Genomic DNA, 17,976 nt, shown 5'->3' on the forward strand with positions numbered 1-17,976 from the left:
TTCCGCTAACTGACATGTATATTAAAGAGCAGGGGGCTCAAAGAGGACACCTGCGGCACTCCCGTGATCACAGATTGAGGTGGAGACGAAAAAGGCGGGAGCCAGACCTGTTGCGAGTGCCCCTCGAGGAAGGATTGCAGCCACCTCCAAGCCAGCCCAGAGATACCTATGTCCGCCAGTCGGGCCAAAAGCAGCGAATGGGGAACGGTATCAAATGCCGCTGACAGGTCCAGCATTATGAGGGCTGCACTTCCACCAGAGTCCAAACAGTTTCGAATCGCTTCAGAGACTTTGACTAAGGCAGACTCAGTACTGTAGGCAGCTCTAAAACCAGATTGCGCTGAGTGGAGTAGGCTAGCACCTTCCATAAAATCAGTGAGCTGTTTGTTGACTGCCTTCTCACAGATTTTCGCCACACAGGGGAGCAGAGAAATAGGATGATAATTCCCTGGGTCCCCAGGGTCAAGCGATGTTTTTGTTTTTTTTAGAAGCGGGAGGATCTTCGCCTGTTACCACTCCGCCGGAACAACTGCCTCTTGGAGGGAGAGATTAACAAGTGTATTAACCTCACAGTTGACCGATTCTGCGACGGAGGCCAAGAGCCTAGCCGTGCACGGGTCCGATGGCGACCCGGATTTCATGGATTTCAAGATATTAAGGGACTCTGACAAATCGACAGGGAGGAAGGCTTTCAGCATCGACGCGGGAGCCAGTGCCTCGACCGAGGGAGCAACATTCAGCCTCGGCGAGCTCTGGCTTGTGAACATTGCCTGGATGGCCCGAATCTTATTGATAAAGAAGTTAGAAAGCTTTTCACACCAGGCATCTGATGTGGGGAGATTAGTGGTCTCTGCATTGGGGGCCAAGAAGCTCTGGACAATGGAAAAGATTTCCCTTGTGTTGTTACTGGCTGACTCAATCCGCTCGGCATAATGTAGGCCTTTGGCCTCTCTAATGGCCATATAGTATCTTTTCTGGGCTTCTCTAAGTATCTTCTTAGCCTCTGGACAGTAGTCCCTACGCCAACAACGTTCCAGCTTTTTACAGTGTTGCTTAAGTGTTTTCAAGTCAGCTGAGGACCAGGGTTTGGAGGGGGAATCCCTGCGTCGGATGCGGCGCAATTGTGGTGAGAGACTGTCCACTGCCTGCAAGATCCAATCAGTGAAGCTGGCCAACGCCCCTCTCAAGTCAGCGGGGAGGGCGAGTCTTGATTCTTTCAAGACGAGGCCAAAGGCTACCGGATCAATTCTTGCGGTGGCAGGGCTAGGTCTGGACAGGTGATCCATTGACCCCCCTTCCACAGCCCACGTAAAGCAGGATAGACAATGGTCTGACCAAGGAACCGGAGGCGGGTCTTCAATAGTGATAGGAAAGTTGGAACAAATGGGGTCTAAGATATGGCCACCACTGTGGGTGGGTAAGCTGTTCCATATTCAAAGAGTCCAATAGGTCGCGGGTAGTCCCTAATTCCGTCTGGTCCAGATGGATATTAAGATCCCCCAGGAAGAGATATTGCGTGAAACCACTAAGAAAGGGCCCCATGGAGCCAGGTGGCCTGTAGACCAGCGTCCCCCACCCCCCTCCCAGCGTGGATTGAGCCCCAAAGACAATGGAGAAGTCCAAAAATTCACCCTCCTCCAGCATTACATTTTCCCCCCGAATTAACTCTCAAGTATCCCTGTAGACGATGGCAGCACCACCCCCTCTGCCATTATGGCGGTCAGTCTGGGAGATTTTAAATCCTTCTGAGATGGCCATCTGAACTATTGGATTGGAGAATCCATTCAGCCAAGTTTCTGTAATGAACAGTTCAAAGTGCTTGTCCAAGGTAAGGTCAAATATATCCTGGTGGTGTTTCACCAGCGAGCGGCTGTTGATCAGCCCAGCTCTGATGGTAGGCCCCACTTTAACAGCAGAGAGAGCGCCAAATGATTGCCCTACACCTTCCCCTCAGGTCTGGGCTAAGGTGGAACTTGCACCCCCGACAAACTATCGGTTGATGAAGGCACACATCCCATCTAGTATCTGGTTTACAGGGGCCAGGCCTAAGCAACAGCAGCTCATTACGACTGTAGCAAAGCAGGGCCTCAGGTGGGGAGGAAGAACGGGCAGCTTGCCTGGCGCTGGCTGTTACCGGGCCGCTGAGGGGCGCAGACGGGCTTGCCATAGGCGCGACAGCGGCGCGACAGCGGCGCACCCGCGCAGCGTGCATATTTATGCGCCTGCAGGTCTAACAACTAGAGCTCGCACTTCCAAAATGGCGCCTCTAGGTGACCGGAAGCCTTACCGATACTGACACACACTTGCAGTATCGGGGCAGGACCGGAAAAAAGAGGTGAGGGGAGCACGTAAATCCAGAATACACAGTTTTAATAAAATTTGTAAAAGATTAATTTTCTATTATATATTTATATTATGGAGTAGGTGTAAAATGCTGTAGTATGTTCGGTCCTGATGAAAGCCATGAGCATTGGAGAAAATAAGTGGCAGAAACATGTTGAACTAAAGAGGAGTAACTAGAGCCCCATGACTTTCTAACTTTTCCCCATTTTTAATCATACCGGTTGGCACCCAGATTAAAACGTTAGGGCTACCAGGCAGGTATTTTTAAAGAGTAATCCTACCCCCACTCACTACCCTATTCCTTTTCCACAAAAGTGCTTCTTTGCATCTCACAGGTTATAGCACCAGGATAGGAGAGAATTCTTTGATGAAGCATGCCACCAAGGGGTGCTTCTGTTGGGTGGAAGTTCTTTAAAGCAAAAGGATTCTTTTCTGCTTGGGTCAACAAGAGGGTTCTTAGATTGATTCAATCGAGTCGGGCTCTATAGTTTTTGTAAAGATTTCAAACAGCAGCCAGGGGCATATAAGTAGTGTGATGGAGGTTATGCTGTTGTGTTATTGGAAAAGTCACATATTGTGTTTAGAGTCGACCTTGTGGAAGTGTAACTAGAGCACTACACAAACTGAGAAAGGACTCTAATGATCAAGGAGGTTTTTAAGAAGTGTTTCAGTGTAGGAAGCTGGCTCTCTATATAGTGCACTCAATAGAAGTACACTGTGTAGAGAGTTGAGTGGATCCCCAATTGGTTTACAGAGGCTACAGTAGATAGTACTAACGCTCTCTTTTGTGGTAGTCTGGGCGAGCAGTTAAGCTTATTAGAGGGTAGTGCCAAGCATTTGTTGTACTCACAGAGGCAATAAATGAGAGACACACTCAAAGAAGAAATATGAGAGCAAATTTGAACAAGCTTAAACTCGAGTGAATGCGAGACCAATTGCATTGCAAATGCTTGTTGTCATTGTAATAGTCCGAGACATCAAAAGGCATTATCTCATGACAATGCTATACCATTGTACTAATTGGAGCAGTACCCACTGCTGCTGAGCTGAAAGGAAAGCAGTTGTTCTGGGCGCTGGGAGTGGGGGCTGAGCGTTGGAGGCGAAGAGAGCTTTCAGTTTAAGATTGCCAGTCTGCAGCCGGGGATCCTCGAAGACCAAATGTGAACGCTTCTCTGATGCAACCCCAATCTCCCTTATCAGTATCCCTCACTTATTATGAATGAATGAATGTGCTATAGTGCTTATGCAAACCAGAGTAGATTTTAACAAAAATGGCAATTCTTTTTAAGAATGTGTTCTCAACATAATCAGCTAGTTACATCAATAAGTTTTACGTCAGCTCTTAAGCCTATATTTTGTGCCGTAATTATTTCAGACACTACAAAAGGCAATTGTTACATTGCTGCCTTTACTCGGAATGGGGCTGGAGTGTTGCAGGGCAAGTTAATACAAACAACAAATTAATTGGAGATCTTTAAATAAGGACAAAAACGTACGCACATACCTTAATCTCACGATGCTTAAATTTAAACGCAATATATGCCGAAAAGAAATAAAACAGCTGCTAATAGTGTTAGCATTCTATTTAGCTCAGTGTCCAGCTTCCTCCAACCTGAGCAGCAAGCGTCTCTAAGGGCCATATGTAGGAAGCCAAATACCAGTCGGTAACGGCCGATTTTCGGTAAATATCCCGTTACCGACCGGTATTTAGGCTTTTGGTACGTAGGGGGCATATTTCAGGATTCGGTAATTTACCGAATCTGTAAAATTACCGAATCGGTAATTTTACCGATTCGGTAAATACCGAATCCTGAAATGATATGTAGGGGGAGTGTGTCGTTAGTGTGGGGATTTGTTATTTACCACCAACTAAAAGTTGATGGTAAATGACGAATACCTGTAAAAAAGCATTTTTTTTCCATTTGAAGTGTGCAATGTGGCAGACATACATGCCCTTAGGGCATGTATGTGCGCCACATGTGCACACATGGACGAATCAGGGGTGCAACAGGGTGTCAATGTGACACCCTGCCACCCATGATGATGCCTCCCCCATTACCGATTCGGTATTTACCGATTCGGTAATGGCAACTGGCTTCCCATTCATTCCTATGGGCCTCCATACCGATTCTAAAATACCGACATATACCGAATCGGTAATTATTTACCTACATTACATTTACCGATTCATAAATACCGAATCGGTAAAATTCGGTATTTAAGAATCGGTAAATGTAATTTACCTACATATGGCCCTAAATGTCGTCATTTACCTGCAATAGTGCATGAGTTATCAGATACAGCAGGAGTTTCCTTTCTAAAATGGTGGCATGCTAGCCCCTCACAATACAAGCATACTAAAGTGAAAACTATTGGCTTTCTCAGTGCTTGCATTCTTCAAGCTATAGCGAGTCCGCTGTGATTTGCCATAGCTATCTTTCTAGACTTGAATGTTTTCCCAGTGTCACGGTAATTAACTGAAATGTTAAGGTGTGTGTGATCCCGCCCCTTGGGAGCCCTCAGAGTCTTGCTGTTGCGAAAATCGATAGATAATCGCCATGATGCTCCTGGTTGGTGTTAGAAAGACCAGGTCACGCCGCCATTCTGAAGGAGACCTCCTTAGGGGACGCGTGTTCAATTTACAGCAGGCATTTTATATTTACCAGCAGCATGTGAAGACACTCATGGAGAACAAGCATTTGCAATGCAATAGGTCTCGCATTTGCAAAAGTTTAAGCTATTGGCATTGTTCATGACAATGCCTTTTTTAATCTATTTTATAAAACAAACACATAATGGCATTTATTTATCATTTACAAAGCCAATAGCTAGTGTTGCATTATTATTAGCAATGCCAGCTGCTCACACTTTTATAATGTGAGACCTATTGCATTGCAAATGCTTGTTAACATTAAAAGTAAAGCGCCGGTGCCCGATTATAGCAAAAGCGCCTTCATGAAGTACCCGTGACGGAGACATATGGCGGCTGCGCGCGTTCACACGCACATGCACGCAGGCTTTAGGCCAGCGGCTGCAGCACTTCCCCTTACAAAAATTCGAGCAACAGCGCATGCGCTGTTCTAGGCTCGACCTAAAAACGACTGCTGATGCTCAGATGAGAAAAAGGGTTCGGAATTTTACTGGGTGACCTGACATTTCTGTCTGAGAAACATTATCTAATTTTGGGTAATTCTGCAGCTACTAGGTGCATTTAGAAATATTATATAGCTTATTATTCTTTAGTTTGAGAAAACAAAAATACGTATGCATTCGGTCCTAAAAGAAAATTCTAACCAACCTGAAGTCAATGTGTAGTTTTGGGAGCATGTTTTTTCTGTTTATTTGATGCAAGCAGATGGCACAGTGGGGGTCAGTCTAAGCCTGGTGTCTCAAAGAGGCGAGTCCCCTGTGTCTTCTAACTCCCCCTCAAATACCCCTTTTAAAAGGAGGTGCATTTTGTGTCACCTTCCTTTGAAGTGGAAGCTGCTGTCTCGCTCGCAGTGCTGAAGACAGTGGCTGCTATTCACAACATACAGAGCTAACGCCAATCACACTGCCAAGTGTGAAGAAGCAGGCTGGAGTCCATCAAAGCCACGTCATCAATCCCTTCAGACCAAAGCAACATGGCGCCAAGAGTGTAGACAGAGTCAAGAACTTGTCACTTCCATTAGAGCTGAAGCAATTCAAAGAGAAAGGCGCACTCTTCTCAACAAAGACAGCAAGGCCTCGGGTTGCTATTTCATGGTGCGCCATGTTCAAACTGCGATATTCTCACCAGTCAAAGTACGTTTTGCATGCCACCCGTTTAGAATACCCAAGAAGTAGATTTGGCGGGAGAAAGTGAGATTGTGTTTTGTAATAAATTGGGAAATTCACCTTTCTAAATAGTGAAAGTGGAACGAGCACACTCCATAAACATTCAAAATGCCTCAAGCTATTTAAAAAAAAAAAACTAGTGTTGAGCAAACCCGGCATTTTATATCACAGCGTCCGTTGCGGCCCCAGCCCCCACAGCACTTGAGGCTTCCAATTCCCTATGCCTGGACCAAACGGCTCCCACACGCACAGTGTGCACCATCGGCCCTGCTCAGTTTGGGGGATGGGGAAAGCGGGCGCCGTGTTTAGAACTTCATTGAAAAGCACCTGCTGCAGAGTTCCTTATGCGTCCTGCAGTTTTCGAGGCAAAAATAACAAGCATTGGCCGCACGCGCGCCTCGCGCTTTAAGTTTAAAAAAAAAACAAGCACAGTAAGGCTAAAAGAAAACCTTCTGCACCCACACTACCCAAAAAATATATATGATCATGAATTACTACATTATCATCGTTAGGTCAGAGCTTGGCAGGTATTTAACGGTGATTGTTTTTCTTTTCACACTGCCTTGTTAGTAATAAAAGATCCCCGGTGCTGGAAGCATTACATTCTGCCACTGGAACTCTCCGAAAAAGAGTAAGGCACGACGAGCGCAATTCTAACAGTTTGCTTAGTAAGTTTGTTTCAGTTAATTAAAACCATTTCGTTTTTCTGAAACAAAATATTGAAAACCATAGCAACTTAGAGAAGTTCCATACGTCATTATTAAAACTGAATTAATAAACAATATAAAATTCAGCGTTCTAACAGCAGGGGCTGAATAGCGTCGGATTGTCATTTAAGTAGTCTCCGGAGACCGGAGGAAAGCTAAAATTGTACAAGACCTCGCTCCAACACGTTAAAATACTTGCAGCCACACTCTGGATAATACTTCATTATAAGGCAACTCCTTAAAGCTGAAATAAATGATATGGCTTATTGATCTTGGTGTCAGTTCCTGTTGCAAAAAACGTCAGAGAAAGAGGGAGATGTATACAAGGCCCTCTACTGATACTTAAAATTTAAGAATGTGGCTTAGTTTTCCTTGTATGGGTCGATTGTAACACTTTAAGCCAGGTTAAAAGAGAGCTGCGCACTATAGCATTTTTTCGGCAACATCCTACATGGGACGTGTGATCAACCATTCGCACCGAGAACAATTTATGTGTTAAGCCAATGTACGAGATAAGCGCTCAGCTGCTTGCAGCACTTCGGGACGGATAGCACACTGAAGATAGTGATCCAAATGAGAATAAAAGGGGCGGGTGAGCCACGGGAGTGGCTACGATGTGCCCCATGAATACTTTCTTTCACTTGTAGCTTTGTGACGGAGCAGTGGCACAGACTGACAACTACCACTGCAGGCGGCAGGGGGGCTATTCTACTTCCGTGGCCAGTGGTGGGAGCGAAGGTACAAGTGACAGCCCAACAGCTTCAGGACAGGAGTTAACAAGCACTCTAAAAAAAGTTAAATAAATAAACGGAGCGTGGTGACCCTAAATCTGGTGCTGCGCTCCGAAATAAAGTAAACCAGCACTGAAAAGGGGGCGGGTAGCGGTGGGGAGGACGACGGGGTGGGGGGGGGGAGTATAAGGGGAGAAATAAAAAGCACGTCCGCCATTGTTTAAGGCAAACGCGTAATACGAAAAACAAGGTTAAAATGAAAATGAAAAAAAAAAACATAATAGTTAACCAAAAGGTACTTGCACCTCGGTCTGCACGTGTACCTACTGCTCGCTTACTGTAGTCCGTGAAAAAGCAAATACGATTGAAAGTAAAATGCAGGCGGAATAGAGAACTAGGAGAGGTGTGCCAGCAGGGTGCCACGCAGGGCACTGCACTCTCCAGGGCACTGCCTACTCGCAGAGCACAGCTATAAAGATAAAACACAAGGACAAACATCGAAAGATAAGCATCGCGATCACGATAAAACATCAAAGCGGCCGAGCGGCCGCGAAAGTGAAAGACAACGAGTGCTTTCAGGCTGCCAAATGGTGCGCGCGCCCGGCACACATGCACAGTAGTTGGCGGCCTGAAAGCACTCGTTTGCACTTCCAAAAGTGCTTACTATAAGTCTCGCCAGAGCAGCGCTAAAGCGCTGTCTCAGGCGAGACCTAAAAAACCTAGTGATTGCATTTTCACAGCATGTTTTCAAACAGCAACATGTTACCAGAACAAGGTTAACATGTTCTGTGTCAAAGCATAAGAAGATGGATATTTATAAAACAACCTTGATTAGAGAGACGTCATGATGTTTTGAAGTGAAGACGAGCGAGTTTGCGCAGCCATCAACCAATTTACATTTGCTCTAAATTCAAGCTAGGGGCAAACAAACTAGGGTGCAAAAACGTTTTTGCAAAAGATGCTATTTTCGCCATGACTGAAGCAGCTTCTGCTTACAAAATAAACAATGTGGCAGCCCCTTCCTCCCGCCCCTGGCACACACACAGACCCTATTCTTTAAACCGGTTTCGAGTCTTGGCGGGACCACATCCTTTGATTCTGGGCAAATCACTTATTTTCTCCGTACCTACAAATGTATGTGCCCATCTGTAACGCAACTGGCTCCTCATGTAAAGCACTCCGAAACCTTCAGGTCGAGTTCATGCTATATTCAAGTGCAAAATAAAACATAAAAAAAGAGGAGACAGAGTTTAAACGCACGCACTCGTATGGAGAGTGTGGACAAAGTTAAAGGATGTGGCGTAACAGCTGGAGTAGTCTTCTTTGAGGCTGGGGAACCGGGTTTGAGTTTTGGTGGCAGGCTCAACATACACAGCTCCCAGTGGACGAACAAGCGCATTAATAAACTGAATTTGCAGTCCCCCCCCCCCCCCCCAAAAAGTCTTGCACAATTTTTTTGGGGGGGGTTTATATAGCGCGAACTCCACTCGAAGGTAGCAGTGATTTAAATGAGCACCAGTTGCATTCCCGACGAACACAGAATGACAGCATGCTTGAGCCTCCCGCCAGACACGAACCCTGTTCCTTAGCGTGAAAGTTGGCCGCCCTATCCGTTACGCCACACAAGGCCAGAACAGCTGTCAACAAAGCTGAGCCTGCCATGCATGGACTGCAGGGGTGGCAGGCAGGCGCAGCTCCTGCTCGCTCAGGGGTTTGCTGTACTGTGTGTAGCACTCAGCCTCTGGCTCGCAGGGCATGTATGCTTCTTGCCCGAAGTTCGGCGCTGATGTTGGTGCTTCAGTAAGCATGCAGCTTGTGCAGCTTCTGCGAGAGCTCCGAGTTTCAGATGGTCGGTTAGTGGCACCCAGGATGCCGGAGCCGGCGCTGGCGCTGGGAGTATGGCGGGTCAAGTTACAACAGCACGCCATGGGCAGCAGATGCAACGCTGGTGGGGCTATGAGGCAGCGGTGGCTGTCCCTGGGTAGTGCTGAAGCGTCGGTCCCGGGTAGAGAGCGGTGGAGCAAGGCGTCGGGTGAGGGAAGGAACAGGAAGCTGGCAGATGTGCCAGCGGCCGCAGTGTGCAAACTTTCTCTAGGAATGGGAGCAGCAAAGAAAAACAAATAGTCCCTAAATTAAAAGATAATAGCCAGCAGTGTAATTAAACTGTAGTTGGTCTGTGCTGCTTCCTACAAAAACGGAAGTGACGTATCAGAGCACCAGCCAACGATAAGCCAGATAAGAAGAGCAATGCCAGAGTTAACCAATGGCAAGCGGCAAGAGAAATTATCCTCCATATTCTGTTTACTACAGGTCTTGCGACAGCGCATGCGCTGTCTATGCGAGACCTAAAAATAACACATCTTTTTATATAGGTTGTAAAACCGAGAACTTCTTTCAAAGGGAGGTATTGTTATTGTTATCAAACTTTACAGGTAAATAAATGTTTCAAAGTCATGCGCCTTTAAGCACAATGCAATCCTATCAATGGAAAAGTCATATATGCATAGAGGTAAGTACAGTAATTTTTAGGGGTTCACCTTCAGGGTGTTGGTTCGCAGTGTGACCAGGTCCAAAGTACTACTAGTAGTTCTTCTGTAACGGCCTGGGTTTAGCCGAGGAGCAGGGTGCTGGTGAGGTAAGTAGTTTTACACGCTACGGAGAAGGGTGCCACCTGGAAAAAGGCTGCACAGGGGACTTCGGGACAAGTCAGAGAGCTCCCAAACAGGAGCTTTGGTTGCAAGCGGTCTAGGAGCATGGAGGCACAGCTGGTTGTACGGTCCCCGGGCCTGGCAGCTTGGGTGCAAGCTGGTTAGGTCAGCTAGTCTGGGGGCGCAAAGTTGATGCTCGCGGTTTGGGGCAAAATCATGAAAGGTGGACCACTCACAAAGTGGGTCTCAGTGATGCTGATGTTATTTGACGGCTGCTCTGCCATGGTTGAGTGGGAATCCGGACTGGACTCTCACTGTTGGTGTTTGGTGCAGGGTGTCCGGTACCATGGGGATTGGTGCTGCACGACTCCCGTGGGTCCTGGTGTCTTCACACTCGGTAGAAAGACAAATCTGACCCTCCAGAACTCAGATACCTCTTCCTGGTCATCTGTGGCGTTGGTTTGTCAGGCCGGGGAACTGCAAGATGGTGTACCGAACTCTGCTCTACAGTACCTATGGACTGCAGGGGAATAACTCCTCCACTCCAATGGAGACTGTAGGCGATTTTTGAAGTGCTGACAGGCTACCCAAGGCTGTGGTAGTTCTCCAGCATGCAGGAGGAGTCACTCTGTCCCAATTATTGAGAGAGTTGTGAGTTAGCAGTGTTACGCACCAAAAAGTCCACAGCTCTTCTGCTGTTCTCGCTAGGAAGAGACTCTTCTTCATCCCTCTTCTTTTGATCTGTTGAATCTGAGTTCTTGGGTTCAGGTTTCCCACCTAAATACTCACTTTAGGGGCGTTAAGGGGAGTGGCATCTAGTAACCAATGGGCTGACTACCTTTAGGGTGTCTACACCCTCTATACGACCACTTCCTGTGGGTGGTGGACACAACCCTGACCATAAGAGGCTAATTCCATCCAAAACAAGATGGAGGAATCTGAAAGGGTGGTGTCCACATCAACTAGTCAAGCTTAGGGGTGGTGCTCGCCTACGTGGGACACACCTTCTAATCTTACAAATTTTCCCATCTGTTTTGTCACCAAAAGGTGGGGTCTGGACAAGCAGGTGGGCACCTCCACTATCTGGAGCGGCCAGGGTCGCATAACAAACGTGGCGAGGCCTTTTGTAGAACCGGCTTTTTGGAGACCCCCCCCACTAGGAGAGTCAAAGCCAGTGGTGCAGGGGACACCTTAAAATCTACGGGTTCTTCTTGCTCAAATCATACATTACCAAAGAGACCAGGACAACCAGCCGTGGAGGGAAGTAAGTTATTTATTAGCTCGAGCTAAGGACAGAGGTCCCAGAATGGTACAAAGACAATTCTACAGAGACTGCTGTTTTACTCCACAGCTTACACATATTTATAGCGCTAGCCACGCCCATTTGTACAATACACAGTTCCACATTTTGATAAGTTCCTCATTCTGACAAGTTCTTCGTCAGTCTTGTGGTGCAATCGTGGTCAGGGGACATCTGTTCTCTGATTGCACAATGTCCACAGCCCCGTGCTTCCTTGCCCAACTGGTGTGGTCATGGGGCACAGCCTCGTGCTTCCTCTATTAGTTGGTGTGGTCACAGTGCACAGCCTCGTGCTTCCTCTATCAGTTGGTGTGGTCACAGGGCAGCTGGTCGTGACAGGTTGAGTTACCAACAATGGACAGGATGTGGCTGAGTCTCTGGCACAACTGGGGGGTGAGGCACACAGGCAGCTTCTCGGAATCGGCTCGACCACAAGGAGCAGGGAGGGTTGGGCAAGTTTCAACAGGGACGTGGAAAGCAATTCTTCATCAGGTTGCCGAGAGCATGGCAACACAAAATGGAGTCATGTGGGTCATTTTAAAATACAGTTCAACAGTCCCTCCTTTTGCCATGCAGAGGCAACAATCAGTCGTCATCCAGGTAAATGTCCTTCATCTCCTGGACCTCTTTCTCGATCATCCTCATGGCATTGTGATGGTGTGAATTTACTTGTTTGTGTGCCAAAGAGGTGGCACAGAGCCCACACAGCGCGGGCACGCATTGAACACAGAGGCAGCAAGAGAACAATGCGGCTGCAAGGATTGCAATGCTGTAAAGTCATGAGGCGGTCCGCTTGAAGTTCAGCCGTGATGTTACTGAGGGCACCGGCAGTTTAGTTGATGGTGGCTTCTACCACCCTCGTGAGATGTCGGAGATTGCGACTATTGACCATAGGGCCCCAAAAGGGGAGAAACCCTTTAGCAAAGTCACCAAATTCTTGGCCAGCTGTGTCTTCAGTATCAACCACACCTCTCTTCTGGATGTGGTGTTTTGCATCGGCTGTGTAGGTGGGGAGCAACCAAGCAATGTAACAGGTGCCTGCCCAAGACTTGGGTAGCCAGGTGTAGGCCTTGTTCCCACTCACAAAGTACGTGTTCAGTGAGGACACCAGAGCTGGGAGAGTCGAACCATTGAGCTGGAGTGTGTAGGCACAGTCACTTTCTCCCACCCATACTGTTCCACTGCTCTTCATGCAGTATTTCCCGGGATGTGGGTAGACAGGGAGATCTCTGATAGGTGGCAGTCTTTTCTTTCCCCCACCATTATAGATGTTCGATAGATAAAAAGACCCATGATTGTCCTCATGTTCATTCTTTTCTGCTGAATCTTTATTCATGCTTGGCCACTCCGCAGCCATGATGTGGCGGAATGCTTGTCTGCTACTGATCTTTCCCAGGGATCGTGTGGATGTGTCACCTGAATAGAATGCATCAAAGAACACAGTGTACCAGCCGCAGGCCGAGCCAGCTCGTGAAAAAGGAGCAGGAATCAGGACATCCCAGTGCTTGCAGTATGGGGCAGCAACCCACATACCCAACAGTTTGTCGTGTTCACCACAAGCTGGTGCTGGTGTAGCATTTGAATGAAAATGTTGTTAAAGAAACCTGACCTTCTGTTTCTCTCATGGGTGGGTAATGACACATGTTGATGAGGCGATTCTGTAGTGGTAGGAGGCTCAGATGCTGCAAGGGTAGCGTGTATTACCCATCCGAGGCAGGCCAGTCCCAGTGAAATAGTCATTAATACGATTAGGCAGATCGAGTACAGGCCACGTATTGTCTTCATGTACTCTTGTTTCTTTATTTCTTTGCTCTTCAAGCTTTCAGTGTTCATTTTGTTCATCGTCTGCTTCACTTGGTCTTCCCTAGTTGCTGCCTGTGATTGGAGGTTGCTTCACCGGTCAGTGATTCCGGCGGCCCTATTGGCACGTTCCGGTCCGCTGTACCGGCTCCGGCCAAAAGCGCCGGCGTATCACAGCCCTCCAGCGGTTTGTCGGACCATGTCAAGCAGAGGGCAGAGACCCTTGTCTCTTCAGTGCTTTTTTTCTGGGTCGGAGGTTGTACCGGGTGGACCTGGCCGTTGTCTGATCAGGAAACAAAGGCTCTGGCTGTTGAGTGTCCCGCAACCTCAGATGCGGAGGAACAGCAGATTGCAGGATGTCGTCGTCCTCTCGTTCAGATGAAGCCCAGGCAATGTTGGCGTCACTGAAGGGTACAAAGCGCGGGACTCTTTCACATTCGTCGTCTCCCAGGCCTTCCTTGACCCACCGGTCGTATGGTAGTGGTAGAGGCACCTTCTTGCAATGCACTCCGTGGACACAGTTTTTTCTTCCTGCCACCTTCACTGCAGACCTGGTAGCCAGCAACACTTGCTGGGGCGGATTCCACCTCGACTCCAAGTTCTTTGTTCTCTGGAAGTTCCGGATGCAGACCCAGTCACCGGGCTGGATGGTGTGACCAGGGCCCTCTGGTTTGGGTGGCAGGATATCTTGTACCTGACGATAATTGAGACGTAGGTTAGTGGTCAATTCATGTAAATAATCGATCAACAATGGGTATTCACTGGCGACAGTAGGAGGTGATACCAATGAAAGCACGGACCTCCTTCTGCGTCTTTGGTGGGGGCATTTTACTGATTGTTTGTATTCGTTCAGGGGTGAGGAGGCGTCCCTCCTTCGACAGGAGATGACCTAAGTAGGTCACCTCATGTCGACAATATTGGAGTTTGGATAAAGAAACTTTGTGATTGACCTGGGCCAGATGTAGGAGCAATTTCATTGTAGCTTCTTCACACAACGCCTCGGTGTCTGCTGCTATAAGCAAATCATCAACATATTGGAGTAGTGCTGTACCTTGGGGTAGGGTCAGAGAATCAAGTTGGCCCTTGAGGGCCTGACTATAAATTGAAGGGCTCTATGTATATCCTTGTGGAGCTCTGCAGAACCAGAAACTCCGTCCTGCCAATGAGAATCCAAAAAGGTCCCTACTCTGTCCATCAACGGGTATACTAAAGAAGGCGTTTTTTAAGTCAATGACAGAGAAAAAACATGCAGACGGGGGAACCATAGTCAGTAGGGTGGTGATATCTGGGACCACAGGAAACTGGGGAACTACTATTTTGTTTATCTCGTGCAAATCAATGACGAAACGATAAACAGGGGGCTTGGAAGGATCGGTGCGTTTTAGGACAGGCAAAATTGGGCTATTGCACACATTTCCTCTTGTCTCTTCAACTACACCCTTGTCAACAAGTTCAGAAATTATCTGGAATAATGCCCTTTCCCCTTCTTTGGGTATTTTGTATTGGGGAAGTCGGGGAGGGCGAGCATTTTCCTTCAGGGTAACAGAAAAGGGGGTATGGACAAAAGGCCGACATCAGTATCACCTTGGGCCCAAAGATCAGGAGGGACATTCTGATGTTCCTGGGGAATTGGATCTGAGGAGGCTAACCTGGGTGTGTGGTGGGGGGACCCATAGTGATGTAAACCCCATCAGGAGAACAGTGTATTGTTGCATGTAATCTTTTTAATAGATCTAAACCCAACAAATTTTCGCCACATGTGGAAGTCAAAACCAAAGGGGAATCAACTGTGTAGGGTCCTATCGTTAGTTCCAGTGGTAGTGAAATGGGGCTAGATACTGGGGTGCCAGAAAACCCTACAGAAATGTTATTCGCGCCAGACAAGGGGGCCCCAGGGACTTAACTTGAACATACGTTCCCTTCTGGTCAACAGGAATAGGCACGGGTCCCTTCTCTTGTCCTTGGCAATCCTAGTGGGACAAAAACCCAGTCCCTTCTTCAGGCTCATAATCCTCAGTAAAGTAATTGCGGTCCTCATAATTAGCGGCATCAAATCTATTCTCTTGCATAAGGGACCGCCTGTCCTGTAACTGTGTTCTAGGTCCGCCTCGGCCTCGTCCTCTCTGGGGACGTTATCCTGTGAAGCGGCCAGCGGGGGCAGAGTTGTTCTGGGCCAACAAGGGACACTCGTCACGCCAATGACCCTCTTGGCGACAATAAGCGCACTGGTTGGGTCCCAGCGGCGGGCGAGGAGTCACGGGGGCAGGTCTCTGAGCTATTCGTTGAAACTTTGGGGCACCTCTGTTTTGGGTCTGGGTCGGGTATGCTTGTTGGAGTAAGACCTTTGTCTTTAAGTCTTTTAGTCTTTTTATCCGTTCTATCTCGCTCTTCATTCTCCCTATTCTCATTGTACTGGGTCATTGTCAAAATACCAGACGGGGTGGAAATGGGCCATGCACTTTCTGACATTTTGAGCTTAGTCCCAAGTTCTGGCAACAGATTGGACACAAATGTATCCACAAACAGTCGCTGTCCCCCTTCTTTAGTCATGTCCTGTCCACTATAGTCGTTGAATGTGCTTTCGAATCGTGTGGAAAAGTCACTTTCATCTTTCTTTTGTTTGCAAGCAGTTAATCTGGCCCAATTAATACGGTGGGGTGTCAACATCTTTTTCATGGCAGTAAGTATCTGGGCCGGAAGGGCCAAGATCATGGGATCAGGTTTCTCACCGCCAGTTCGAGCTCTGTCAGCTTCCTCAAATTCCTTCCATGTATGGCCAAATTATGTTTGATCATTATGGCGTATTTTTGGACCATACTTCAGTCAGTACTACTTGTCCCATTAACATATCTATATCTGCTAAAGTCATTACGCAAGATTGGAGTGTCTGAGTCAATTCCTTATAATAACCTGCTGGATTTTTACACGGGTCAGGCAATTGATTTTTAAGTTGGAGAACGTCAGACCTTTTCCAAGGGACATGGACCCACATCTGCCTAAAACCTGCCGGTATTTCAGGGTTGCTGTGAGAAGTTGGCCTGGTATATGATGCTCACTAGTTAAAGTGATCACCTTGTACCATGCCAAGCTACCCTTATGGTGTGGTTGTAAGTCAACCTTTTCGGACTAGCTGCCCTAGTGGTAGCGTAGGCTAAGCAGTCTTTGAGGCTAAACTCGTGAAGCGTGTTAAGCCAGCTGTTTTACCAAATGCAACCCCCTTTTATACCAATGAAAGGACACCACACAGATATATATTCAAAATATATATGTATTTATTTCTCAAAGTAACCCCTAGTCTCTTTATGAGCACAGGAGCACAAATCGTCAAACAAGATTATCACAGAATACACAGAAGTTGTACGTTATATGGATAGGCCCAGGTGGCCACTCAAACCATATACTAAAATAGTGGTATAAGTACCACGAACAGAAAAGGGAAAAGGCCTAGGGCCTCTAGAATCGCTGGGCCTACAAGGAGCTAACGTCAGTTAGTGACCAGGAGGTCCACGGGTGGCGTGTGCAGAGCAAATAGTCACACGTGTGCTCCCATAGGTTTCAATGGGTGCGTAAAAAGTACAAAGTTACTGCAAAGAGGATCTTCCGGATGGACTAGGAACTCAAGATTTGGAACACAGGCACTAGAGATGTAATACTACACTTGGGCATAGGTGTGCCAGCTTTACCTCACCCACAGGAAGCGGGTGCATAGGCCTCGAAGTGCGTCGGGTTTCTTCTATCTGTTCCGTGGAGCTTGAAGACAAAGATGCTGCAGGCGGTCGGTCCGGGAGAGATGCAGTGGATCCAAGAGTGGATCGGAGATGTTGAAGACCTGTAAGCAGAGGGGACAGTGTTCACAGTCACTAGCCAGTGACCAGCGTGGCACCAGGTGGGTACCAGGCAATGTCGGGTGCAAACAGGAAGAAAGGGGTAGCTTGTCTCTGCAGCCACGTGGTCCCTGGAGGTCGACGACGTCCAGGAGTCGAGTCACGAGCTGTCCCACGCAGGCTCTCGCTGTCGGCGGTGTCGGCGACTTGATCGAAGCAAACAAGCCTTGGCAAAAGCAATTGTTGTAGGAAAAGGAAATAAGCTGATGGTTCTGACCAGCAAGGTCAGAAGGACTGCTCCTGTGGAGGGGAGCAAGGGCCAGTCTGGAGCAACCAGACCAGCGGTGTATTTCTTGAAGTTCGTCGCCAAAATGGCTACTAGCCAGCGGGCCAGCAACCGGTTAGGCGCGTCGAGTGGCAAAATGCAGAAGGGCCCCACGCAGATCGTGGAGATGCTGGAGGGCTCACCTTTGGTGCAGATGCTGCTCGGGTGTTGGGCTTCTCAGATCCCAAAGCACAACTTGGAGGGAGCCTCGGTTGTTGCGCTTGTCAGCTTGTCGTAGTCGTTCCAAGATGGCTGGCTCCACGTGTCTCGGTGCCTCCACGGGTCTCCTCTTTTCAGGGACTGTGGATCGGGCGGTGAGAGGTCTGGAGGTCCAGGTCTTGTCAGTCTCTGGGCTCGGGCTCCGGCGGGAGGCGGCGGCAAAGCAGACGTTGATTCGCTGGATGGTGCTTGCGTTAGCAAGGTGGTCACTCCCTGACCACAGGGGAGATTGGCTTCAGTCCTCTGTGCAGCAGAGCGTCGAA

At 48.0% G+C, this 17,976-nt stretch overlaps 1 long non-coding RNA gene across 1 annotated transcript; it reads left to right on the plus strand.

Annotated features, from left to right (window-relative positions):
• The first annotated feature begins 11,501 nt into the window (after positions 1–11,501).
• Positions 11,502–14,042, plus strand: LOC146870456 (uncharacterized). Its single transcript, XR_014959397.1, has 3 exons — positions 11,502–12,133; positions 13,057–13,756; positions 13,827–14,042. It is a non-coding gene; the product is annotated as an uncharacterized LOC146870456 (long non-coding RNA).
• The last annotated feature ends 3,934 nt before the right edge of the window (positions 14,043–17,976 follow it).

The sequence above is a fragment of the Triturus cristatus genome, chromosome 1_1 (genome assembly GCF_964204655.1).
Source record: "Triturus cristatus chromosome 1_1, aTriCri1.1, whole genome shotgun sequence".
Taxonomy (NCBI): Eukaryota; Metazoa; Chordata; class Amphibia; order Caudata; family Salamandridae; genus Triturus; species Triturus cristatus.